The following is a 27,951-nucleotide window of genomic DNA, read 5'->3' on the forward strand; positions in this document are numbered from 1 at the left end:
CGGCATTAAAATGATTTGACAGTATTTTTAATGTAGCTATACTAACCTAACATAACCAACCATCCACAATTTTTTAAAGTAGTAAACAAAAAAAAACTGACGAAGTTGGCTCTTCTTCCTGCACGGTCGGCCGGTGGAACAACTCTCTCGGAACAGTCCCGGGCCGCGTCACTGGGGGGGGGGGGGGATGGTAGGGGGAGGGAGTGCATCGCGGCGACGTCACGTGGCGTCGCAGAAAACCGGGCGCGCGGCGCGCACAACCTTGGTCGCGCGCGAACCGGTGCGCGCGGGCGGGTTCGAGGCCGAGTACTGTTAAAGGGAGAGGGGGGGGGGATCGGCGACGGTCCTGGAGTCGTGGAGGGGGTTGGAGGGGTGACACGCGAGTCCGTGATCCCGCAGCCAGTGCCGACGCGGACCTCCGAGAGGCAGCGTCTCGTTCGATCCGCCGCTCCCGGTGAGTGACATCCTCGCGAATCCCTGTCCGTCAGTCAATCACGTGACCTGCCGCCAATAGGACGGCCAAAAACATTTCTCATCAATTTCAAGTTCGGTGGAGCTGGACTCACAATGATTACCTCTCATCCGTCCGCCAATCAGATGGTCCGAAACCTTGCCAAACTTTTAACTTTCGACGGACGGAAGTCATTTTCTTTATTTCAAAACGTTACTTTCTTTGTTCCTCCCGTATTACGTTTTTAACTTACTTATGAACACGTATTAAGTTTGATATTTGAAACAAAATAATATTGTCTGAGATACAAAAGTAATTAGTAACGCACAGTAACTTGAAAACATATTTAAATAAATGTTTCAGAGTTTGTTTTTATCAATTATAACAAGTGCTTAGCGTACATGATCGTCAAAATAGCAAACCCTTACAATATAAAATTCATAAAAATATAAACTTTAATAGTTTAGGCAGCAACCAAGTAGAAAATATTTTGAGGACGTGCAGATCATTGTGATTCTCCGGTTTGTTGACGGACAGACAGATGGCGGACGAACAAGAGACGAACGGACGCGACGGATCATCGTCTGTCCAGCTTAAGTCCATACTTTTGACTAACGGACGAATTAAATTATAACTCCAAACATCATCTAGGTTTTTGCATGTCAGATCTTATTGTATTTGAAGGTTTTGAAGTTTATATAATTGTTTAGCTGCTTTCATGTTTATTTTTTAAAAAATTACGTTTGAACAAATTTTAAAGGCTGTTTTTTTTTTTTTAAACAAAAACCGTCCGAGTCACTGAACTGTAATTAATTACTCATGGTTACTCTCTAAATGTTTAAATAAACAACGTGAAAAAAATAGTTTAATGAGTTATAAGTGCACGGATTACATGATTGTCTAACTAATCTAATTACACAATATACATTTTCTCAAAAATTGAAGTTTTCTCAACAGTTGGCAGTGTTGAATGAAAAAAGAAAATGAGTGCGTGTACTTATGCACGTTCGTTAGAAGTTATACTTACTGGACGTAATCAAAAACTAATTTTAAATGTTCATGCAAATAATCAATCTTAATATATATAAATCCAGTGTCCTGATGTTTGTTTCCAGTGAACTCTTCACCAAGTCAACCGATTTCGATGAAAATTGGCATTTATGTGTAATTTTTTCAAACTTGAGAGATAGGATAGTTTTTATTTCGATTAATGGTCTTAATAATTTATAATTAATAATAAACTGATTATCAATGTTGATTGGTGTTTAATCCCGGGAAACAGTGGGTACTTCGTCTCCATGACAACGTTGCGTGCTCGAGAGTCGGGAAACCAATTTTCATTTTATTTCATTTATTATAACTGTAAATAAGAGATTTGGTCTCATTTTCCCCCCATTAATACAACCGTGTGAAGCCGGGTCGGGCAGCTAGTAGAATATAAAATGACTAGAGTGATATTCTAAATACAGTTTATAAAGTACAAATTCAACCAAATTCAAAATTTTTAATAAGTATTCATTATTCAGTATTAGTATAAACATTTATATAAAATTACTTATTTCGTTTAGTAAAATTATATATAAATTTATGTTTTTAATAATAATAAATACATATGCTGAATATTTATTGCAATTTATTAATTTAAATTTTTTATATATTAAAAATGTAATAATTTATAATACAAATAATTTACACATACAGGAACAAAAATTCACCTATATAAATACAACTGAAAATACACTTCTAAAAGTTTATAAACACAATTTCTATGACAAATAATCACAATAAATAAACATTTTTAATTATATGGACCTATATTCAATATGAGTCACTAAAGTATATGATTTAAAAGCACATATTTAATTTTTATTGGAATGTAGCTTGTTTTTTCATCGTGTAAAAATTTCGTTCCGTGGCGCAGGCGCATCGTAAAAACTCACGCTCATCATTGTTTCATAACAGCCTAAAGAAGTATAACTTCCAAAATATAATGGCGGACAAGCAGTATGTTGTGGATCACTGGGTAGCTGAGGAAGGAACCGACGATGGACAATCGGGCTTAAGGCGAGGCGACGAGTGCTGCCTCTAGACAAGTGATGGCCAACTCAACTCACTTTTCAAAACTAATCCGTGGGCCAGTTTAAAATTGGATTCCTAGAGAAATAATGTCATATCTTATACATTCTTTACAATGACTAATGTATAAAATATGCGGAAAGTAATGAAATATCAAAACGTAAGTTTTTATAAAATTAGTATTTCACAACCTGAAAAATAAATTATTTTATTGATAAATATAAAGACTTATAAACACTGTCAGCTGATAACGTAGAGTCACAAAAACGGCAGCTTATATATGATAATAAAACTGATAATATTTCTTTGATGAAAGGTTCTTTAGGCATGCCGCCAGCTAACCAAATAAAAAAAAATTACTAGTGGCATATACTTTTCGCGAAATAATCTGATCGCTGATTAGACTGCAATAAGGCATGTCCGTGTTAGCGATTGCTTCCTTGTAATTGGCGGCCGTCTGCAAGATCGGCCGGGCCATTCAGGACGAGTTTGCTTCAGCTCTGGATGGCTGTGATTGGTGTGCTGACAGTAGACATGCATCTGAAGTAAATCCAGCCAACCACGAAACACAGACAATGCTACAAAGTTTTAAGACACAGTTGGTCTTGAAATCTTTTCGCGAAAAATGCACGGCCCTTAATTAATTACATCTCATAAACCCCTTGTATTATTCTTAACGACAACTATAACCTTGATTATATAAATCATGTATAGTGGTGATGGGTGGCAAGCCGAGACACTCTGCGGACACGCGGTTCGATGCTCGGACCTGGCAGTCGGACCGCGAGGCCTACAACTGCGGGTCGTTACCACAACGCCGAACGTACAATAACGCCGAATACCATAACGCCGAATGCCAAATTGACCGCAACGCCGACAGCTAGAAAACTGCTGTGTACCACAACGCCGAAATACAGTAACGCCGAAAAATGTTGCTGCGGGGAGGGGTGGCCACAGGAGCAAAATGAAAAACAACTGAATGAATTTGTGTGCTAACCTTACATAACCTAACCTTTGTGGCAGTCCTGCAATGACATTTTTCGGGGTTCATGTATTTCGGCGTTGTGGTAATTCAGCGTTGTGGTACACAGCAGTTTTCTAGCTGTCGGCGTTGTGGTCAAATTGGCATTTCGGCGTTATGGTATTCGGCGTTATTGTACGTTCGGCGTTGTGGTATTTCGGCGTTGTGGTGCGTCCCCTGCATCTTCTATATGGCAGTACAGCTTGCGGCATATCCTGCTGTGGTGTTGAGCATCTCTCCAGGGCGTCAAGAAGAAAAGAGAGGAGGGAGCAGGGGAGAAGCAAAAGACCCGTGGCTCCCCAGCATCAAGTGGGGTCCGGTTCGGTTACGAAATATATGTATTTTTTATGCTGGTGTTTAGCCTGATAGTAGGACAGTAATCGCAATTCTATTTGTTAATAAAATTAATCGGTAACATTACAAGTTATGCAATTACTCGTATTCCAGATCACGTTTATAGTTATGGCCGCGGCAACATAGATGTATATAATTTTTAATTGTTTGGCTTGTAAAATTGTACATAAAGTAATGGGTGTGTTATCAACCCCCCCCCCCCCCTGGTCTTCAGTTTCTCTCTAAAATCGGCGGTGCGCTCGCGCGGCCGATCTTGAAGACGCGTCTTCCATTCTCTCCCGGGCGGGTATTCACGCTGCGTCCGGCCGGTCTCACTCTCCTTACTGAGCTCCATATTTCTGGCGTGTTTTCAAGCTGAATCTCGGCGGGAAAACACGCACGCGTGGCCATAACCTAAGGGCGACATTGGCTCAAGCATCACACGCCTCTTCGCCTCTACAGAACCTGTGGGCGGTCCGTGTCCGTATCCAAACGTGAATGACGCTACATCGTCGCATGAAAAACTGACCTGTCTACATTTGCGATGTCGGATGTCCAAATTCACTGATCTGTTAAGTATCCACTATAGCGCAATTAACAAAGAGCGGCAAAATAGATGTTTTTTGATTATTTTTATTTATTGTTTTCATGCATTGTAAATGAGTATGCAGCTTAGTTTTTAATATTAATTTAAATTGTGAAAGTTGTCTAAGTTCAATAATAATTAGCTATTCTGTAAGTTAAATTTAAATGCTAATAAATGAATTCTTATCAGACTGTATAAAATAAATCCGTGTGTTCGGCTTTTGAAAAGCGCTGGTCGCTTCTTACCACATTTTTTTTTTGTGTTTAAATTTTTGGAACGGGAACCGGAAACAGCAAATATCACGAGTGTTCTTCTCCTATGTCAGGTAGACCAATGTATTCGGATCGGGGGGATTCCAAACATCGCCCATACTACCTATGACGTCAGAGGATCACGTAGGCCAATGAGCATCCAGTGTCCGTCAGACACAATTTAGGACATAGCAATTGTTGAAGGGCTTTAACGCGCTTGTATGTGACTTTAAGCGGTGACCGGATAATTATATGGTAGGTTATTTAAAATACCTCTCATACTTAAAACACTATGTACCAAACTCTCTAATCGGTATGTGAGTCGTAGGGTAGTGGGTAGTGTGACTGACTTGTAGCGATTTTATTTGTTAAATTTCAAACTCCAAACATTTTTTTACAGTGCACTAGCTTGGTCGCGAAAAATAATTTTCTTCTTCTTATTTTTTGAAATTCAATTTCTTGATCTGCAAAACCGATTAAATAATAAATCATATTACGGATATTTTTTATCTCATTAAATTATTTTGGAACTTTGCAGAGGTTTCTGGATACATTTTACTAACACTTTTACTTCCATTTTTTTTTGAAATTTTTTTTGAAGAGTGTATGGTGTCTGGAATATAACATATGTTCCTAATAAATTATATATTATAATTAAAGATTGATATAATTATAAAATCATATTGCTGAACTGCATGCGAACCAATATTTTAATCATTATTTAAAAACGTGATAATGATGCGTGTGTGGAGTGCGTTAGGCAACAAGAGTAACTTGTTTCTGGAAAAAGGGGGTGGGGGAGGGTGTTTACCACTCAGTATGGTGCTGGAAACCCCCCCCCCCCCCCCAAAGAAGTTACTCTTGCTGCTAAACTGTGTCTTTTTCGTTAAATGTGCGTAGTCAAGTCTCACGTCAGGACTGAATATTTAAGTATCGTCTGTGACTTCTACTGGCTTCGCTTAGTGCAAGAAACTATTCGCACATCAATGAAGTAATTTTCATACTCAAAGCACTGAGACAATCTGTGGGAATAAAATGATTACTTTTTTACCTGCATTTGTATAAAATTGAAGAATAAATTATATTTTGGATTAAAAATAATGAATGTTTTATTTCTCGAAATATGATTTATAACTAAGATTGAGTTATCGCAATACAACTTCTAACTTAAAACTGTAAAATCTTCACCAATGACTAAAATAATGAAGAGTAATAATAAATATATTCCGGCAATATGGGCCATTTGGTGCCAAATGTAATTGAAATTATTTGGAACCAAATGAACATGACACCATTATAGCCAGCTGGATCCTATTGTATCCTGCGATCGTATCCTACCTATCGTATCACTTTGATGGGAAAGTATCCCTACTGACGGTTTGCATCCCTACTGATGATATTGTATCCTGACTGATGGGATCGTATCTTACTGAGTTGAATGTTCGTTCAAATGTACGTTCTTTTCGTTAAATGTGTGTAGTAAAGTCTGTAGTCAGGACTGAATATTTGATGGATTTAATCCTCTAGATCTTGTAAAACGTAATACATTTTTCAGGAATTATCGGTTCTACAGTAAGCTTAAAACATGCTTAGTTATTTGGCCTATTTTCTGTTGGTCTGACAGTTCGAAGACTCTTGTCTTGTTTCCTTGAAATATCTCATATTTGTTTGAAAGATATGAAAAGTATCAACGAAGAAAGCCTCTTGGTTCGGATTCGCTTGGCCTATACGCCCGAAACTGTACACAACCTGGCCTCGTAGGTCGGATACATTTGGCCTATACGCCTGAAATTGTAGGCATTAGTAATATCGAGTAACATATTTCAGCCGAGTAGGAGTACTTGTTTGCAGTGAGGATGATTAATAAAATATATATTTTAATGCATTAATAACTTTATGCATTCATTGACAAAGGATCTAATCAAGGATTGACATGAATCGAATCAATATTTATATTAAGAGGTGATATTTTTAATTATTTTTAAAAATTGTTTTCCAAATTTCTAGTTTAATAATTACGAATTTTCAATATGGTGGTCAGTATGTCATCGTCGGCTTACTGTAGGCTGGTAGATAAGGAATTTAAGCCTCTGTTGGTTTTTATCACCATGTTTGATTAAATAAGTGTTTTTTTTTTACCTAAACTTAACTTTTTTGAATCGTCCATGCATTTGTTAGAGAGTTATTTTGTTTGTACACAAAATTGAAATAACAGTCATTTAAATGTACACATATGTATCGATGTGTTTATTTTGAAGCTAGTTTATTGTCTGAAAAGCTGATTTATGGATCAACCTGGGTAAGTCTTCAAATATACGTTTTTTCCCCAGTATTTACGTTGAAGAGTTAAAGTAGTTAATTCTTTGATATATCATTACTGTAGTAAAATTATTATTATATATGTATTTTGAATAACAATTGAGTTGTATTGTTTTTGAAAGTGTACACAATATTTGTTTTCTGTGCAATGAATAAAAACGCATCTATAAGCTCTGTAACACGGTCATATAGATAGGTCTGGCAACTGCCTAACCTTTGCCTTGGCGTGTCTCGTCGGCTTAGTGACGCTCGCGGCCTGCGAACTAACGGCGCTAGTAGTCGTTCTGCCCCTTATTAATACCTATTGTGTTAAATGGGAGTTTCTTATAAAACATTATACTATTCCGAATTCCGTCTCACTTTTTAAAATTTTTTCCTAGAGTACTATGTTTTCATTCTTTTGGGTGCTTGGTAAATGTCTAATATGTACCAAAGCAATACAACTTTTCCACATTTGTTAATTAAGTTGAAGTGGTGAGAGAGAATGCCTCGCTCTTGTATAGCACCTGGCTGTAATGAAGGTTGTGGCTTAAAGAAGTTTTTTGCCCTAACCACCCGGTTAAAAAAATATTTTTAAAGTAAGTGCGAAATCAATTTTTTTTTTTCATTATTTTGTTAAGTAAGTGGCATGGTGTTGTTGCTAAACTCACGGTCTGGTAATCTGCCGGCACGGATTCGGTACCCGCTAGAACCACTTTATTTACCTTTTCATTTTCTTTTATTTCTCGCAATATTAGGGCCTAAACAATTAATTACTGAAATTAAATGTATTCAAACAGTTTGGTTTCATAATTGCTTGAGGTTTTGAGCAAAATAAACTTTTAAAAAAAATATTGCAAGTAATTATCTGCTATGCTTTTTATTTAGTATTAGAAGAAACATTAATTTGTATCTATTATCCAATAAAATAATATGTTTTATTTCAAATCGCTGCAGACACGTAGCTAGACGCTGTTCTCAACTGTAGATTCTGTTATAAACTGTAGTAATAGCCGACTGAAAGGGATTTGAAACACATGTCAGGACTATGTGTTCTGAAAGAACGAAAGAGATAAAGAAAAAGGACCAAATGGGGATATAACGACCACAAAACGTTATTATTGAAAAACAAAACTTTAAAGAATAAACCACGCTTTACAGTAAATATAATTTAAAATATGTATATTTTTAAAAATTTCCTATTTAAATATATTAATTAACTAAATTAAATAAATTTTTACAAAACTGAATACCTATACATATTCATTTTAAATATATACATTTAAGTGTTTGAATAAATTTTATTTCTGTAATTAATTATTTAATATTGTGAGAAATAAAAACGAAAATGTAAACATTACTTGATTCTAGTTGGAACCAAGCCCGAGACTGCAATTTGCCAGTTGAAAAAATTAACTTTTATATTATAATTTTACAATTTTAAAGATATTTTTTCCTCGTTTTCTGGGACCCACTCAGGCACGATATTTCAGGACGTTGAAAGGGCCATCTGCCTGCTTCTACTTAGACAGTTTAAGACAAATCTGTGAGCCTCGACCCGACCATCCACTTGTTAGATTAAAAATAATTACTAGATTTAAATTCATATTTGAAAAAAATGACGCTTCAAGATTAATATATGTGTAGCAAACGAATATTTTTGATTTAAATAAATTTTTAACATTGAAAATATGCTTTCTTATGAGAGATCCCTATTTGTTTGGGATCTGCATTCTCAACACTCGCACTTTTAACTGACGATTGCAAGAAAGTTACAAGTTATTGATCCCAACTACAGTAAAAGAAGCTTAACTTTACCCAACGTTTGAAATGAAACAGAATTTTTAAAGATATTCCCACTTTTATACTAAACACCCATTTAACAGAAAGTTAATGATGGGCCGCCTTCTACTAGCGCCGTTAGTTCGCCGGCCGACGCGAGCTTTACTAAGAGGACGGGGAATAAAGGTAAGACGCCAGACCTATTTATATGACCGTGGTCTGAAATATTACCTTCCAATGTTCGAAATTACTGAGTTTAGAATGATACAAACTATCTTTGCTATGCCTGGATACAAAAAAAAAGACTCAGAGAAAAGTGAGCAAGGACAAATAATACACGATTGAATACTAGTTATATTACCACTGCAATCTAAAAGAGGATTTAAAAAGGTAGGTTAAGTTTTATTAATCTGTGACTTGCCGCACTTTCTCCAATAGATAAGTTAACACGTGAATTTAATAAGCTAGTGATAAAATACTATAGAAAGTAGAATACTACGACCGCTCCATATATTCACGATAAGAGAATTACGACGCTATTTCAAATTAAATGAAAAATATTGTCGTTTCTAAACTCGACTTTTACCCGGAGCAGAATTTCCCTAACTGTACAAAGTTTTAAAATATTATTTGCGAGGGTAATGTTTTTTTTTTGCTTGAGATGTTATTAAAATAAGGTTGTAGCAGGGATTCGCGATTACGAATGTTTCAATAGTCGGGTTGAAGAAGCTTCTGGATTGATTGAAACTCCCCTCAGGAGCCAGAATGGCATTTAAACGCGGCGGTCCGGGTTCAATGTCCGGTGGAGTCACGCCCGTAGTTTTCGCAAGTGAAAAACGTGGCCGACGTTGCCGTTAGCCAGTGAGTTACTTGGGGAGGGGGGGGGGGAAACCCAGCTTCACCACCTCACAAAATTCATTCTGTGGACACTTCATCTTTATCTCATCATCCTTCATCGTCCCTAATTACACAGATGTTAAGCCCTCATTCATTTCACTCACTCCTCCCCCATCACTTGAAATTACTTATTGGCAAGGGAATATAATTTTCAAAAAATAATCTGATCGCTCATTGGACTGCCTGCGCTTGCGATTTCTTCCTTGTAATTGGTCGGGCCAAACAGAACGCTTTTGCTTCCGCGCTGGATATCTATGATTGGCGTGATTACAGTAGGCATTTATCTGAATTAAACACAACCAATCACAAAACACCTGAAAATGCTACAAAGTTATAACATAGAGCTAGTGTGGAAATCTTTTCGCGAATGAAGCATGGCCCTACTTTTTGGTTCAAAAGCATGAGATGTGAGTCTCTGAAATCGAGCGTGGAAATATTTTATGTGTTTTTTTTCTTCAGGCCATGACACACCGATAGCAGTCTATACATTTTGAAGATAGATAACTTAACTTTAAAGTGCGTACTTGTTCGCTAGTGCAAGCGGAAGTGTTGGCAACGCGGAATGAAAGTCGTCAGCGCGTGTCAGCTTTCCGCTGAGACAGCGGCGTTATCACTTGGCAGTGCCACTAGAATGATTAAGAACAGGAAAACTTCGCGATTTCATTTACCTATACGATAAACTCAATTGTCTTATCCATATGCACTAGGTCATTGACTGCTGACTTGTGAGACGTCTCAATTGGGTGTCTCGTGAGTCTATACTTTTTTTTTGGTGAGCGTCTCTCATTGGCCCAAAGGGTTCCACATAAACCGAGAGCCAATAGCAGAAGTATCACACAGGTTTAAGTATTTGGATTGTACCTTATCGCGAAATGAAAACGATAATTTTTTCGGTCCCTAACCATTACATCATCAATCAATCAATCCATCATCAATTTTTGCAGTTTTATATTAAATTGAAGGGTTTGAGAGAAACATGTTAAATCAAAATTCATCATTCATATGGTGAATATCACATTTTAAAGATATGGCAAGATAAATTTAGCAAACAACACTTTTTAAAATATGCTAATAATATTAAATGTGTACCGGTGCAAATTTCATTCGAAAACAAAATTTTGACACACATTTCAACAACGACGCCCCCCCGACGCCACGGGAATAGAAAATCCCTCTAATCGGGAAGTATTGTCGTTCCCGAGAAATTTGTCGCGCTCAAGTCGCAGATGTGTCGCAAGCGAATGGCAGGGGAAAATTTTTTTAACCTTATCACGACCATTCGCGCTATTGTCGAATCTAAGGTCGGCCAGACTCGTGCTCCTCGTGGTTCGAGGTCAGTTCGGGCGGTGATGGCTGGCGCGGGCGTCGCCACGCGCGAGTCGCTATGTGCTTGCGCGCAGCGACAGTATCGTGACAGAACAAAGATAACTGCTGCGAATTTCCAATCAAAAATTTTCTCGTTTTTATTGCTTAAGTAACTTTCTTTCATTCTTACTTGACACCTTAACGTCACGCTTTTAACCCGCGCATTTAGTCAACTTGTGTACTCGCCAACTCGTTAACGAGCGATTTGATGTGTTCCCAAGTTACAAATACACTTATAGTTTGAAACTTGGACACAAGATTTAACGTTGAATCTTTTAAAAATAATGCGGAGCTGAATAAATTTATTCAAATTGTGTTTTAAACTGCATTTCTGAACGCAAATCACACGTAGTTTCCGCACCCGCCGCTAGAATTCGCTGCCGGAGCAACTACGCAATCTATCGAATAATTCCATTTTGAGACCGAAATTTTAAACTATATAATGAAACGGGTCCAATAAAAACAAAAAAAAAATTTTTGAAAAAAAAAAAAAAACCCAACTAAACGTCGGCTTTAGATCTGATTCTCGAAAAGGAATTTTATTAAAATACTGACCAACTTGTTGGTAATAATATTATTGCCTTTAGATTTGTTTGTAGGCAAGTGTAAAATAAATAAGGAAGAGCTCCCGAATACACCTTTAGATACGACTAGCTGCAGTATCTGGTGTTGCCCGGGCTGAACACAGGGTGATATAAATTCCGCGAGTTAAAGCAAATTGAATAGCGCTATACAACAATGGTGGACACATAGAAATGACACACAATTTCTGTTTGTATGTCTGTAACCTATGGTGTTCTGTGTACCCATGGCGATCGGTTGAACGGTTTAGAAGTTGATGCGTTGCAGCGCCCTCTAGAGAAGAGTTATAACAAAATAGATATCGCGAAAATATTCTCAGTGTAAATATCCTCCGTGTTCAAATATCTATGTATGCCAATTTTCATGGCGATCGGGTGAAAGCGCTATATGACCGTGTGGTGGACATAGAGAAATTACACACAATTACTGTTTGTATGTCTATGACCTATGATGTTCGGTTTATCCGTGGCGATCTTTTGAACAGTTTAGAAGTTGATGCACTGCAGCAACATCTAATGGCGAATTAAAAAAAAAAAATGGATAGCACAAAATCCGTCTCCATGAAAAAAAAACACTTCGATGTGCAAACTTTTATGGGGAATGGTCAAACGTGTCTTGTGTTTATCGACATCATACATACATACATACATATATACATACCAACATCCAATTTTATATACTTATGTATATAGATCCTCATCAGTGGTTTTAGGAATTCATTTTTTAAGAAATTTTATTTAGATTTTAAAATTGTTATTGTGTTTAAATATTTTAATTTTTCAAACGTTTTTTAAAAATTCCTTATCGAAAATCAGGTAAAGTGGGTACGTTTAAGTAAGTACGGTTAAAGGCAATCACATGCAATTATAAATATTTTTTTTTACAAATGTTTATGTTATAGAATAACAATTTACATTTTCTGATAATAATTTGTTGTTTGATATCTTAAGTATTTATTTCTAGAGTGGCTCCTGAAATAGTATGGTAGTTGTCGGTTTTCAGTCAGGTTAAGGGGAACGTCAACAAACTATTAGATATTTCGCTATAGTTGCTCTAGACCAGTGACATCGTTCAACACAGCCCGCCTGAAGAATGTTTATAGGTACAAATAAATATTATAATTTATTATTGATTTATTTCCTTTTTATTGATTAGAATGTGTCCAATATTCGTATTAGTAACAATAAATAAATAAACATAAAGGCAGGTGTCCCTGAAAGAGAGTGGGGATGGAAGAAGGAAAGGCGAGTACCTCCGGCTGTTCTGGAGGTCGACTCGTCGTGAGTCAGTGGCGAGAGGCGCGCAGACTTCAACACCCGTCCATTCCGCTTTCCCTCAGGCACCTTCGCCAAGGTCAAGCCACGGCTCCGCGCGGCGGGAGCTCTCGAACAATCCCCAGTACTTGCCTTCGTGTGACTTCGGAACTCTTTTGATGTGTAACATCTTAGCACTCGGTATATGGGGGTCGATACCACAACGCCGAACGTACAATAACGCCGAATACCATAACGCCGAATGCCAAATTGACCGCAATGCCGACAGCTAGAAAACTGCTGTGTACAACAACGCCGAAATACAGTAACGCCGAAAAATGTACCACAACCTAACCTAACCTAGGCTAGCCTAACCTAAACTAACCTAACCTAACCAAACCTAACCTAACCTTACCTTACCTAACCTAACCTTTGTGGCAGTCCTGCAATGACATTTTTCGGCGTTGTGGTACACAGCAGTTTTCTAGCTGACGGCGTTGTAGTCAATTTGTAATACGGCGTTATGGTTTTCGGCGTTATTGTACGTTCGGCGTTGTGGTATTTCGGCGTTGTGGTACCATGGCATTTACTGAAAATAATTATGTGAATTTAACGGTAATAGCTTGGAACGGAAGTCGCGTGGAACGGAAATGTGTAACCACGGTGCATTCACCTATGGCTACCTATCTAAACTACAATACAAATTACGAGCCTGGAAATCTTTTAAAAAAAACTCCAACCGAACTGAAAGTTCCATTTCGTGAGAGCAGGTGGTGTTATAACAGCAGTGCAGCTCCGAGCACAAGTTCCAGGGTGAGGAGCCGAGGAGACACACTGCCATCTTAAATTGTGACGTCACAGTGGCCATGTACTAGGATCGCTGGCTGTCACAGAAATTGTCTGAAGTGTCTTGGCTTGCGGGTTCTAACCGCGTAGAAAGCAAATAATTCACATTACTTTACGGTCGACTGCCATTTTCAGGAAGGCGGTCACATGCTACCCAGAAGATGACGGCTACTCTGTCAACCGAAACGTCCGAGAAATCTTCACCTACGGCGCGGCTATAACCCACAAGCCAGGCAATTTCAAGTCACATAAAAAAAAATTGGTTGTCTGTAAAGTCGCTTTACGGACGATAGTTTAACGTAACAACATCATAACAAAACATTGATGAAATGATAGCATACTTTTATGAATAAAATTGAATCATTTTTATTTTAATAATAAAAAAATAAATACTTGAAATTATACTAGTAATCATATTTTTAAAATGCAAGAATAATTAACCTTTATTGCCGAAATTGTTGTTGTAATAAGCAATGAAAACCACATTAACTTTTCACTTCACTTTATAAACAGTCGACGAAACTGTTCACGTGTAGATGACTTGTAATTAATTTTAAAAACTGGCGTTTAGCTATAAAGTTTAAATATAATTATGAACAAGTTTTCAAATAAATAAACTGTAATCAAATATCTATCATCAACTATATGAATCACCACAATTTTTTAGTAAATTGTAACATAACCTATTATTACTGCACTGGCCGACAATGCAACATTTTTTTAATAATAAAATAATAAATACTTGAAACTATACTAGTAATCAGATTTTTAAAATGCAAGAATAATTAAACTTTATTGCCGAAATTGTAGTTGTAATAAGCAACGAAAACCACATTAACTTTTCGTTTAAATATAATTATTAACAAGTTTTCATATAAATAAATTGTAATCAAATATCTAACATAACATGCACTCGCCGACAGATGGTACTTTTTTTTAATAATAAAAGAATAAATACAGCGTAACGTGACAATGTGCGTAACGGGACACAGCGTAACGGAACAATGTGCGTATTGGGACACTTTTTCGTGCGTGCAGCCGGCTTTCATCGATTTATTAAACGTTGTCACGTCAAAAAATGTGAGTGAGACTTAGTACTCGCAACCTCGATAACAAGCAAATTCATGAGTTCTCATGTTGCAAATACACTTATACGAAACTCGGACATGAAATGTAACGCACAATTATTTTTTTTAAAAATGCCCAGCGTGATAAATATACGCAGAGCGTGTTTTCAACTTAATTTCTGGACGCGAATCATACGCAGATCCCGCTGGAGCAGCTACGTCGACTATCGGATCATTCGATTTGCAGAACGAAATATCAAACTATTTAATGAAACGATTTCGATAAAAGCCAAAAAGACTTGAAAAAAATACTAAACCCATGCTTCATAACGATTTTCGACAAGGAATTTTATTAAAATGTGACCCATCTTGTTTTAATTCATAAAACAGTTAATACTGTAAAATGTCTCCTTGGCTTTGCGAACTTAGGTTCGCGCCTACGACGAGAGATAGCAGCAGCGTCTGTTAAATATGTCCTATCATTGACTTCCGTCACATTCACGAAATCACTCCAACCTAATGCCGTATGCTGAGAGCTCCGATGTCACGCATCAATAAAATGAAACGAAATGAACGCCTGGCGGCCCGCCGCGCATCTCCAGCGGGGAACTAGTCGCTCAGGACCGCGGCCGTCTGAAGCCACGGCGCTATTGTCCGGCGGCCTGTGTGCCCTGGCGCGAGCGTTACCGCGCAGAACAGTCGCTCCCGTGCGGGCATATAGCAGCCGATAACAGGGCCTTCGCCACAACGCGCGCGCAGCTGACCACATGCACGCTTGTTATCTGTCTTTTCTCCAGCGCCTTCCTGTGATACTGGCCGCCGCCAAGCTAGACTAAACCATCGACCCCTAAATCAACTCCATGTCATTATTTTATATTTAAGTTTAAAACCTTTTACCTGCCTTGTTCCACTTATGGAACATGATTTTGAGAATTTTTTTTCCTACAACAAAATTAAAATATTTCATGACATAATTTTTTCCTGGTTAAACAAAGTCCATTTTCAATTTACTGATTTTATATAGTGACATATGATGCATTTCATAAAGGTAAGCGATTTCTCAAAATGGCAAAATCAGATGCGGTGCGCACTCTTTATTGTTTTTATTTTTATTTTGCTATAATAAAAATAAATTATCTATTTAGAAAGCTTAGGGTGCCTTAGGAAGTGTAAAAGAAATGATTCCACATACGAGTATTCAATTATAACTTTTACGTATCTAACTGGTGTTCCAGACGTTTAGATGTTCCAGAAGTGGAACATTGGCGGGTTCTGGTTATTGCGGACCACTTTACTTATATGCGTCAATGCACGCCTACTGCGCATGTTTCTACTTGCGCCTCAGCGCAGCCACAAACCGTACACATCATCACATGCCATTCATGCGAGTTACTACCTGCAGCGGAACTCAGTCTGCTCTTACTTAGTTTTCTTTCAACTGTCTAAGAGTTGTGTTATAAAATCATTTGCTGTCATTGCAGTATTTTTAGGTTACCTCTGTGCGTGTGAGGGCTTTTATGGCGAGTGAAACAGTGTTTCGTACAGTGAATGACGCACTTGACTACTTGAATTCTTTGAATGATTCTGTCATCACTGACAATTCCGATGAAGAATACGACTTGTGTCAGTTATCTCCAGAATAAAATGAACGATTGACGGATAATGAAGACATTGATGACAACAATTTGAGAGAAGTGGAGCCGACTGACGTTTGTGGACTGGTAATTTTATTTATAAAATCATGTGCATCTGTGTCCAATGAAACGCAGAAAGAATTTTTTCCTTCAACTAGTAAAGAGTTGCCTGCTCCTAAAAGAAATTGTAAAAGAAAAGCTAATCCAAAACCTGGAGTGAAAGGTAAACATATCCCGGAAAAACCAAACTGACAAAAAACTAAAAGCTTCAGTTATGTACTTCCTTCTGAAAATCAAGCGAAACTCGGTGATAAATTTCCTAAATTGATATCCCTTGAGCCTATTGACCTGTTTTTTGAGTTCATGAACAAAAGAACAAGATTTGCAATTGATCAATCTCATCTCCTGAGGCAATATAACTATGGCATGGGTGGAGTTGATGTTATGGATAGATTGTTGGGATCTTACCGGCCAAAATTGCGTTCAAAAAAAGTGGTCGTGGAACTTGTCCTCCAACGCGCTCAACATGTCTGTTGTTGCTGCCTGGATTGTTCACAAAGAGCTTCACTCCAAACCATCGTGTTTACATCTGGACCATCTTTCTTTCGGCGACAGGTACGTTTAGTTTTTTCTATTTTTTTTTTTACATTTACCTAATCAAAAAAATTTATTGTTCAGATTACAATGGCCCTCCTGCGAATTTCTCCTCGAAAGGAGGGGTCTAGAGTTGGGCCAAAGCCTCGTATACCTCCTGCTCAGCGAAAATCAGATGGGCATTACTTGATTTCGGCATCACACGGAAGATGTGCTCATTGTATCTCCAATACGAAGTACCAATGCAATGACTGCAAGAAGAGGATCCATATTGAGTGTTTTCCATATTTCCATGGACTGAAAGTGTAATAATAGACATTATTGATATGGCTTCACGTGTAAAAGAGATGTTGTTGCACTGTTGACACATCAAACTCAATAGCAGCATTGATCTTGGGTGTTACCCCGTATTTCCATAAAATAAAGTTTCCAAGTTGATTTTTTATATTTTTAAAATTTTGGGAAATAGCTATTTTATATTGTTATGGATATACATTGTAATGGATTTATATAGTAATACATATATTTTAAAAACCAATTGACGATTTTTTGTATAACCACTTCCTGCCAATGTTCCACTTCTGGAACATAGCAAAATAAATAGAAATTTTTTTTTCTTGTTATGTATCAATTTTAATTTATTAATGAAACATTAAGTAAACATAATTCGCAGGAAAATATATAATTTTTTGGGGGGATCTTGGGGTGGCGGGTAAAAGGTAAACCGGTCGAACTTGCCGACTTTTTGAGTGCCTGAACATTTACAAAATAATAAAAAGAAATTATATATATAGTGCATACATTTGTGTGTTACTGGAATTGCTACTCAGAATTTTATCAGATGAAAAAAAAAAGCCCACCAGGAGAGATTGAACAAGGGAAAAAGAAACTCAGGTAATTCAGTCATGGCTAGATGGGTACAAACAGAGGGAAATTATTGCTATAAATACAGTACATGAAATGAAACGCACACTTAAACTGTAGTAAGTACATTGGGTTTGATACAATTTAACCTAAAGATTTCTACATGTACTGAACACGGATGAAAAACAAATTATGCATGGTACGCTTATTGGTACTGCCCCAGATTAAGAAAGCTTAGATTCGTCCCTGCTAGTATAATCGCTCCTATGTGGTTGGTACAATTTCAAACGAACATTAGCATTAGCCCTGCCAAATATAGACTTTCACCTAATTGTTTAGCTTTTCACCGAATGTCAACATTAACGTAAGTGAGTTTGAATGAATATTATAGAAGGTATTAGGCTTTTAAGACAAGTTATATATTTGTTCGTTTTCATTACATTTACTATCAACAAACTTGTTAATTAATGATTAAAGCATTATGTTGATTAAACTTATTTTTGATCCTGTGAACATTTTTAAATAGTCTGTAATAATGTGTAATAATTTTTTTTTTAGTTTTCACTTTTTAATTTCCAAAAGTCAAGCTATGTTTAGTATCATATATGTTACAAAAGTTTTTTATTTTACTTGCTGGTAATTTGTTTATTTATTTCGTATCGAACTCTGCTCTTTGTAAGGCATTTTCATATTCTTGGTAATTAATTTTAGTACAGTAATATTAGTTACAAATGTTTTGCTATGTTATCCTTATATACGTTGTAAACTTTTGTGTGGTTAAATGGTTCACAAGGTTGAATGTCTTAACTTTACAACATTAATTAAATAAATAAAATAAATAAATAGTGGTATGAGCCTGTTCACATGTAACAATGCGTAGATATCTTGCTGCTGTAGAATCATCACAACACAAATGGTATGCAAAGATTTTAATTATATAGCCTATATACATACATACACAATACACAATAAATTTACTTCCAGAAGCTACCATTTCAAACATTGCTTTAATGAGATTTTGACAACATACTAGTGTATTTTTTTTGCATTACTAGCCAGTGTTTTTTTTTCAAGGTTGATTTCACAAGTGTCCCAATAAGAGCGGATGGAATGTACACATCATTCACAATAGAAACGATAGCACCAGACGCGAAGTTGCTTTCACGCTTTTACGCACACTTTGTAAATGAACTTCAGAAAAATATCCGTGACCGTAATTGTACACAGCCTTTCTCTTCCTGACAGAGTTTCTCGATACCGTATTTAACTGACTACTTTACATCGTCAGAAGTGTAAATTGTAGCAGCCGATGTTTTCCCTCGAACGGATACGGTTTACAGTAACGAAAATTGCAATGTTATAGAACCCAAGATGGCGGCCGTAACGAAATGTGAAACAATACATCTCACACATACAAGATTGCAACCGTAACGAAAAGTGTATCGTTCTAGAGTCTAGAGCCAAGATGGTGGGCATAACGTAAAATGCAACTGTGACGACCAAGGTCAAGGTCAAGGTCAAAGCTCCCCTTCAGAGGCTTATTGGAGGCTTGCACATGTGGAATTTAAGCGTCCATGGTGACATTTCGACCTTTTTTTTCTGGAATTAAAACGGGAAATTTTCCATCAAAACGGGAATTTTTCCCTCGAAAAAGGGAAATTTCTAGGAATTTTGAGTCATTTTTGAGAATTGTTTGAAGGTCAATGTCATCCAAGTTGCTCGACGTGATGTCACAGTTCAAGATGGCGTGGAAAATCCTAATCCACGCTCAAGCTCCTGTCCTGCTACTTACATTATAACAATAATATTAATTGAAGTGGTAGTAATCACGTTTTTATGTGAATTATGTTTTAAATATTTTCATAGTTTTACGTAATAAACCAAACGAGGTGTCTACGTGGGGAAAAAAATTCATACTCGCATTTGAGAATCTAGCAATCTTGTTTTAGTCACAAGGTCTCTCGAAATACTTTTTTTTGTGTCCAAAATACTTTGATGTCACTGGTTGAGTTCATCTCTATTGGCCTCGTTGCGTCAAATCGAGTGACGTAAAACTTTACTAAAGTGTACTGTTTCTCTAACATGTGAGAATTTTCTTAAATGATGCTGTTATTAAGCATTTGCCAAAAATTAAATATGGTTAACCTCAAGTTTCTTATAACAAGAGAGTGTTTTTTTTTTGGGGGGGGGGGGGGATATAATTCGAAGTATTGTGTGATTTTGAATGAAAAAAAACAAAGTTTGAACAATGTGGTATTAGAAATAAAAGAAATGATTAATGACCTAACGTCTCGTCGACTATTTCATACTTTCGAATGTGTTGTTACAGACTAATGTTTGCATTACATGCACAATAAGAGACAATACGAGGAAAAAATGAATATCAAAGAGAGAATGGAAAAGAAGAGCAGTATTATTGCTCATATTATTCGCCATTCCAGCAGTTTCAAAATTCTGAGCGGAAGGATATAATAAGCAAACAGGCGAAGATACGACCAAGCCAGGAACAGTTAATAAATAACAAAGTAAAGCAGTCAGTACACTATACATTTTTTTTTACATAAAATTTACGAAAAACGCTGGTTACAAATTATCCACGGATCTTTGTAAATTTACCATTATCTTTATTAATTTACGGGCACTAAGTTAATTATTTTTAACTTGAATCCACGAAAATAATCTTGATGTATCAACAAAACATTCAAAAGTTTGTTAAGACTCCTAAAGAAACACTAATTTTTATTCTATTAGTGAGATTACCTTAAAAGCGGAACCCCGAGACGAATATGGCATAGTTTCTACGAAGATTTAGCTGTATGAAATTACGAAGAACTCATTTATTTCAGTTGGATTATTCCTTGAAATGTCCGCAAATTTACTGTAATTTATAAGAGTGTAGATTATGAGAAGGCTGGCTTAGATGAGAGAAAATACCACGTCAGTCAACGATCGATACCGGGTTTGAATCACGGTCGGGCCATTTGACTTCGCTTTCACGTGATATACTGAAATCACGCAAACAAATGCTGGGGTGGTCCCTTACAGGACCATGGACGAATATTGACCCCAATATATCTGGCCAGTGTCGTTGAGCGTTCCTGTCACTGATCACCTCATCGACGAAAGGACATTAAACCTAAAAAGATAACTAAAAAGATAAAAAGGAGTATGTTATAGCAGGCAAACGACCCCCCATGGACGAAAATCTGTAGGATTCTCGAGGGATGGGGGATAAGGTTTATAATTCCGAGTTCACAGTTGCGTAAGCGGTCCCCCCCAGAGAGAGGATTTTTATTCTAGGGAGGTCTGGGCGCACCCCCCCCTCCGCCAGGGATCTACACCCATGCCACCACCCAAGCCGCTCCTTACATTCAATCCTTCATCTAACTACGTGAAAGACTCGCGTATAGCCTGGGAATTAGTTTTGACGAACGCAAACTCCCACGAAGGAAGAATGGAGGTAATAGAATGACAAAAAACGTACGCGAAGACTCAGAAGAAACGTACACGTGTGATATTAAGAAATTTAAGATTGCAATCATTCTCCATTACCTGTCATCAAGGTGTCTGAAAGCTTGAGAAAACCATGGGAAACAGTGTGATAGCTCTGTGTCTTTTTAAACTTCCTGCCGTTACTGTTGGTGGCAGACAGCTTGAAATAACAAAATAGGGAGGCAGTGTGTTTCTTGAATCGGGATTTAGTCAATATTTATTTTTGCGTAGTAGTTTTAGCAAACTAAAATGTCATGTTTTACAACATGTGGGCTTGATTACGGAAGCAAATAGTTTTCGAAATGTGACAACTTTTTTTTCCCCGTAGGAAACCTATTGTGTTCGTCTGTGCTGTAGTCGTTGTGTTGTCCAGAATATCTGTTTAGCACCATCGTTGGTTTCGTCTGTTTGTCGCTGGGTTTGTCAATGTTGTTGTATGTCTGTATTTAATGTTCTTTCTGCAGTTTTGTCAGCGTTGACAGCCACTGTGTTCACCTGTGCTGTAAATTTTTATTTAATTTTTCATCGGATTAAGTTCATTCCACGAAATTTTGTGTTCTCTGGGAATTTAACATCCTACTAATATTATAAACGCGAAAGTTTGTAAGTATGGCTGGATGGATGTTTGTTACTCTTTCACGTAAAAACTACTGAATGGATTTGAATTAAATTTGGCCTACAGCTAGTTTATAACCTGGATTAACACATAGACCCCATATTAATATGAAATTCCATCCCTAAGGGAATGAAAAAGTAATAATTTCATTTTATAACAAATAATCATAGGTCATAGACATACAAATAGTGAGTGAGTGTCATTTCTCTATGTCTGACCCACGGTCATACACATAGTAAGGTCTGGCAAATTAATATTTTTCTCCTTGGTGAGACCAGTCCGCTTAGTGGAGCTCGCAGTGGCTAGCAAAATAAAGGCGCTAATAACAGTTTTGTTCTTAACTTCGTCAATATATAGAGTTGCCTTGAATTTTAAACGCACCATCGTTTGATGCGTTTGTCATGTCTTTAATTTTCGTTTGTTTGTGCCGTATACGTTCCTATACCATTCATCCGATTGCGATGAAATTTTGGTGATTTGTTATGCGCATGCCCATGAAGGTTACTGAGATGGTATAACTATTTTTCAATAGTTGGAGCACAAATCGTGTCAAAAATGTGTTTATTTCATTTTATATAGCGGCACTTCGTCTGTTTGCATGACACAATTTATTTAAATATAAAAGAGAGACAGAGATAGAGTGATATATATAGAGCAAGATAGAGACGGAGAGATAAGTTGAGATAAAGCGAGGTATAGAGAATGAAATGGGTTAGATAAACCTAGATATACCTATAGATGTATAGAACTATATAGACTTATATATAGAAGATATAGAGATAATGGGAAGTATATATGTAGATATAAATATATGTAGATATAAATATATGTGATATAAAGAGATAAATGGAGATAGAGAGATACAAATAGATAGAGAGATACATATATGTATATAGATGTAGATAGAGATAAATATATATAGAGAGATGGATAGATTATTTGTACATGTGGAACTACTACAAACATATTACAAAACAAAACTGAATGTGGCAATGCAATACAGGCCGAGCATAAGCTAGATAATGGAATCTTTTCAATATTAGTAATCTCTTATTTTTCAGCTTTTTTCTATATTGCTTTATAAAGTCTAAATTACATACAGACCAGGTAAATAACTATAAACTGGCAGAACAACGTCTGTTGGGATCGGAAAGTGATATAAATTAATTTTCACACTTGACATTCAATTTAAGAAGACAATTACTAACTACACCCTGTGTTCAGCCCGGGCAACGCCGGGTATTGCAGCTGGTTTGACATAATCTGATTTTTCCTGGATGTCTTTATATTTACGTATTCGTCTTTGTTTTACATTCTTGAATTTATCTTATGACATCCAGTTTGATCCAGAAGTGATGTGTGTCCATGTAATTGTTTCAAATCAATCTTCCTCATTGCAAAGAATCATTCAAAGAACGTACAACATTAAGTATTTTAAGTGTTACTGCAAAAGCAAAAGTAGTCTACATTTTTTTCGGGGAGGGGGTATAGCCTAATCCGATGTTAGCCTATCCCTCCTGGCTGAAGCCCCTGATATAGTACTTACAGAAGGCAACCAGACATTGCGTAATGGCACGCACGTCGATATTTTCTCAGACGTGACCTGAACCCATACGTCAAGAATTAGTTGGTGATACTGACCAAGAACGCTTTCATTGTGCATAAAAAAGCAGGAGATCACATACAGTCCATTCCAACCAATACGAACACTTTGAGTCAACTTTTGAATTCGTCACTGTCCACAGCCACACAACATTTATTCCGAATGCAGCCACTTGATAATACAGGTTGATTTTTAGAGGGTTAGATGAAAAATTAAGCGCAAACAATAAGGATAAAAATAATAATTGATTAAACCTTAAGTCACAAATAATTTGGAAGTAGCATGCTATATAAATAACGGCGGAATATTCGAGTAATAATTGTAACGTTATGATAAAAAAATATAAGAATAATTAATTTTGTAATTTTACTCCATTTTACTATTACGTTCGCTTTTTACACAAGCTGTTAAGAGTTTTATACTAATTTATTACACCGTTGTAATAAACAATACATAGGGGAGTTTTTAAAAGCATTTGAACTTCTTGAACGCGATAAAATGTTTTTAAAAATTAAGTCTAAGTTGACCTTTTTTGCCATTTGTTTCCATTTTTCTGACTCTGTGAGTTCACAACTAATTCTTTATTCATTCTTTGCACATAAAATTGCCTTTCATAGAAGAAAGATGCATCAAATTTAAAACATGAGACAAAAAAAAGCTATAGCGATTTCGATAAAACCTAAGAAAAATATTATAACGAAAAATTTGGAACCTTAAAGCGTTTTTGCTCACTTATTTTCTAAATGGGTCAACAGAAACCAACACGTCCGTTTAGTTTGTCTAACCCTCTACAGACAATCCTGTATTATTGCATAATTTTCGTATATAAAAAACAGAGATTTAATTCTTTTATATTAAGTTTGTAAATAGTGTTCACTAAATATAGATTTAATACATTATTTTGGACACACGAAATAACTGTTTTACACTCTATGTCATAGAGACAATTGAAGAACGGACAAAGAAAGATAAATGCACAAACACACAGAGACCAAGCCAAAATCAGCTGAAGTCAAATGTTAAATATTATCTTTGAAAGATTTGTGCAATGGGAGTGCATGACATGATGTAAGCTTCTGTACATACGCCATTGCTATGCACATGTATGTCTGTAGAAGAAAACTACAAAAAACACAAATGACAAAAACACAAATTAAGCAAAAAATTGCTGTTGTCAGGATATAAACACCACACAATACTACACAACAGGAATATGGTCAACAAACAAAGAAAAACAAAGAAAAATGGACTAACAAAACGAAAAAACCCCCACAAATGATGGCAGCATAAAAATACCGAACCCAAAAAAATTCAGCACAACAGTTGAAACGAGAAAAAAACACCGCAAAACGAAAAGACGAAACAAACACATTAGTGTTCCAAAAACCGAAGTGTACGAAAAAAAACCCACCAATGATGACATCACAAAAATATTGAACCCCAAAAAATTCAGCACAACAGTCAAAACGAGACAAAAACACGACAAAACGAAAAGACGAAACAAACACAACAGTTTGTTGTTTTTTATTACCTCCTTTCACGGAATTTTCTGTGCTATGTTTTTTATTTTTATACATCGCCTGATTTTGGCTTTTTTTTGGGTGTTTACATTTTTATCTGGCTCGCCTGTTATTGAGGTTTCTTATGACATGCAGTGTAATCAGCAATAGCTTATGTCCAAAACTACATCTTGAATCAATATTCCTATTGCGAGAGCCTTCCGAAGAACGTAACATTATGATATTACGGAAACGGCTCTAACGATTTAGATGAAAATGTGTAGTTTGATAACATTTTGCTTTTCAAGATTATCTGTATAGGTGTCTTCCCTGGAAAACAAAGCTATTTTAAGAAAACAAAAATATTTTTCTAAAAGTTGCTTGGTAGCTCATGTACACCATTTGTTGTTAGATTTTAAATTAGCTACTCAACTGAAGTTATAGTTTTTAAATTAAATACTCAACTAAAGATGGTACTCGCATCCAAAAGCAATACAATTTTATTGTGCTGTTGTGATAAGCAATCGACGTGTCATGTTAACTAAGTTTTTCGTTGGTTATCTTTGGTTATATAAGTGTATTTGTTAGCCAACGCATGCATTTCAAAATGCCTAGGAAACTGTTAAGAAAAAAGTTTAACTTTAATCAAAGGCAAATATCGGTGCTGGTGAACAATCCGGCAAAGAATTACATATACCTAGAATCACTCTTGACTCATCAAAGGGTCCATTTGGATACACCATGCAGCGACACCAATTTCCAATAAGATCTGCATTTGCCATGAAAGTACCTAAACCTCAGGGACCAACTTTTTTAAATTTGTTGTAGTGGACGTACAATCATCAGTTTTTATGCATGGCATGTTGTTTTTCCGAGTAAAGTTACTAATTACATTAAAAGTACTCCTCCCAAATAAATACTCAACAAAACCTAAAAATAGTATGGAAGGAAGTATTACGTTAAGTTAGAAAACTTAAGAAGTGAAAAGGAATAAAAACAAAAATGTAGCTTGTTATTAAAATAAAGTGTTGAACTATGAGCATTCGTTATTTTTTTATTTAACCGATTGCAGTTATTATGTGGGTAGGTATGAAGAATAGTGAGGATTGCAAAATATTTAAATATATTTAATATTAATATTTAACTTATATTGTCTATATATGTAATATATATGTCTAACATCCAGTGATTAGAATAGGTCAAGAAATAGGTACACTTTAATAGGTAAACTCTACCTATTACGATCACTGCATAACACATAAACTCGTATATCTGAAACGGCTCTAACGAATTGGATGAAAAATTTCTATTTGGTTAACGTTCTCTTTCCTGAAAAACCACGGTTAAAAAAAAAAAAAATAGACGTCGAGTGAAGTTCGGTTGACCAGGTACTATAGACATAAGCGCACAAATCCGCGAGTTGTGATCGCAAAAAAATATGTAAATAAAATAAACGCCGATGTTGTTCTGTGTCAGCTTGCAGCGAAAAAGTGATAGATAACGGTAACAAAAATCGTTGGTCTTGTGCACAAGATATGGCCGCCATTTTTTCGAACCTTCTGGTTCACAATTACACATTGTACAGTCGTATGCATGGTAGAGAGCTCGTGGTCATATATATATATATGCTCAACATCCTATGAGAGCAGAGTATGATGATATTTGGGAGGGAATTAGTAGGTAACTGATTATAATTAGCTATCATTCGGTGACAATAAATTGTCGAGATATTATATTGCTCTGATAAATTTTTCTTTTAAAAATAAATCGCCGTAAAACACTAAATAAACCTATTGCAATAAAATTTTGCATAGTCTATCAAACGAAATCTTATATAATTTTTATGTAATAAAATAGTATTTACAGGCTACTTGCCAGCTGTCTTGAGAGTACCACCCCTATCCCTACAAATGATATAATTGATAATGTTTGTTTGTCTGTTGACTCTTCTTTCACGCAGCAATGAAGCAACGGGTCGACATGATTTTTTGCGTATATACCTACATATATTTTATCGGCCGGGAGTGACATAGAATAGATATAATTATGAAATTCCATCACTAACGGAGTGAAAAAGGGGAAAATTCAGTTTTATAATAGAATATTATAGGATGTAGGATTCACACACATGCAGTGAGTTTGTGTCATTTCTCTATGTCCGCCACACGGTCATATAGTAAGGTCTGACAACTTCCTATCCTCCTTGGCGAAACCCATCCGCTTAGTAAAGCTAGCAGCTGCTAGCGAACTAAAGCCGCTAATAAAAGTTTAGTTTGGAACTTCGTCAAAAGATGGCGTTGCCTTGAATTTGTAAAGCACTATAGTTTGGTGCGTCCGTCACGTCATACTTAGTTGTTACCTGCCTTCCCATAAAATGAAGTTGAAGATTGACTCCTTTTTTTTTTGTTGATCTGAAACCTTGATACACCGAGATCGTGCAATCAATGAGATTTTAAAATCAAAATTTCCTGTTAGTAGTATGTAATAGTATGTCAGAGCGCAGGGTTCAGGGTGCGGTGCCTGTGGTGCCGATCGCCATCTTGGATTGTGACGACACGGCGGCCATCTTGGACTCGAAAATTCCTCAAAATTCCTCAGAAATGACTCAGCATGACTCAAAAATTCTCGTTTTGAGGTAAAATTTCTCGTTTTGTCCCTAAAAAATTAAAAAATTAGGATTTCGAAAAACTTCAAAAGGTTTTTGCCTTAGAAAGATCACAAAATCCTAAAATAGGCTTAAGCATCCATGTATACACCCTCCGATAAGCCACTGACGTCATCTGGGAGTATTACATCACCGTTGCAATTTCCGTTACGGCCACCATCATGAAAATCACATTT

General features: G+C 36.3%; 1 protein-coding gene across 2 annotated transcripts in view; it reads left to right on the plus strand.

Annotated features, from left to right (window-relative positions):
• The first annotated feature begins 270 nt into the window (after positions 1-270).
• Positions 271-27,951, plus strand: part of LOC134535560 (angiotensin-converting enzyme-like) — a 186,496-nt gene continuing 158,815 nt past the window's right edge. Inside the window, exon 1 of one of the 2 annotated variants that reach the window (XM_063374744.1) lies at positions 271-454. The gene's annotated coding sequence lies outside the window, so the exon portion shown is untranslated. Of the gene's footprint in view, positions 455-13,876; positions 13,975-27,951 lie in introns of those variants that run through there. The other variant, XM_063374745.1, reaches the window with a different exon arrangement.

This window comes from Bacillus rossius, chromosome 8 (genome assembly GCF_032445375.1).
Source record: "Bacillus rossius redtenbacheri isolate Brsri chromosome 8, Brsri_v3, whole genome shotgun sequence".
Lineage (NCBI taxonomy): Eukaryota > Metazoa > Arthropoda > Insecta > Phasmatodea > Bacillidae > Bacillus > Bacillus rossius.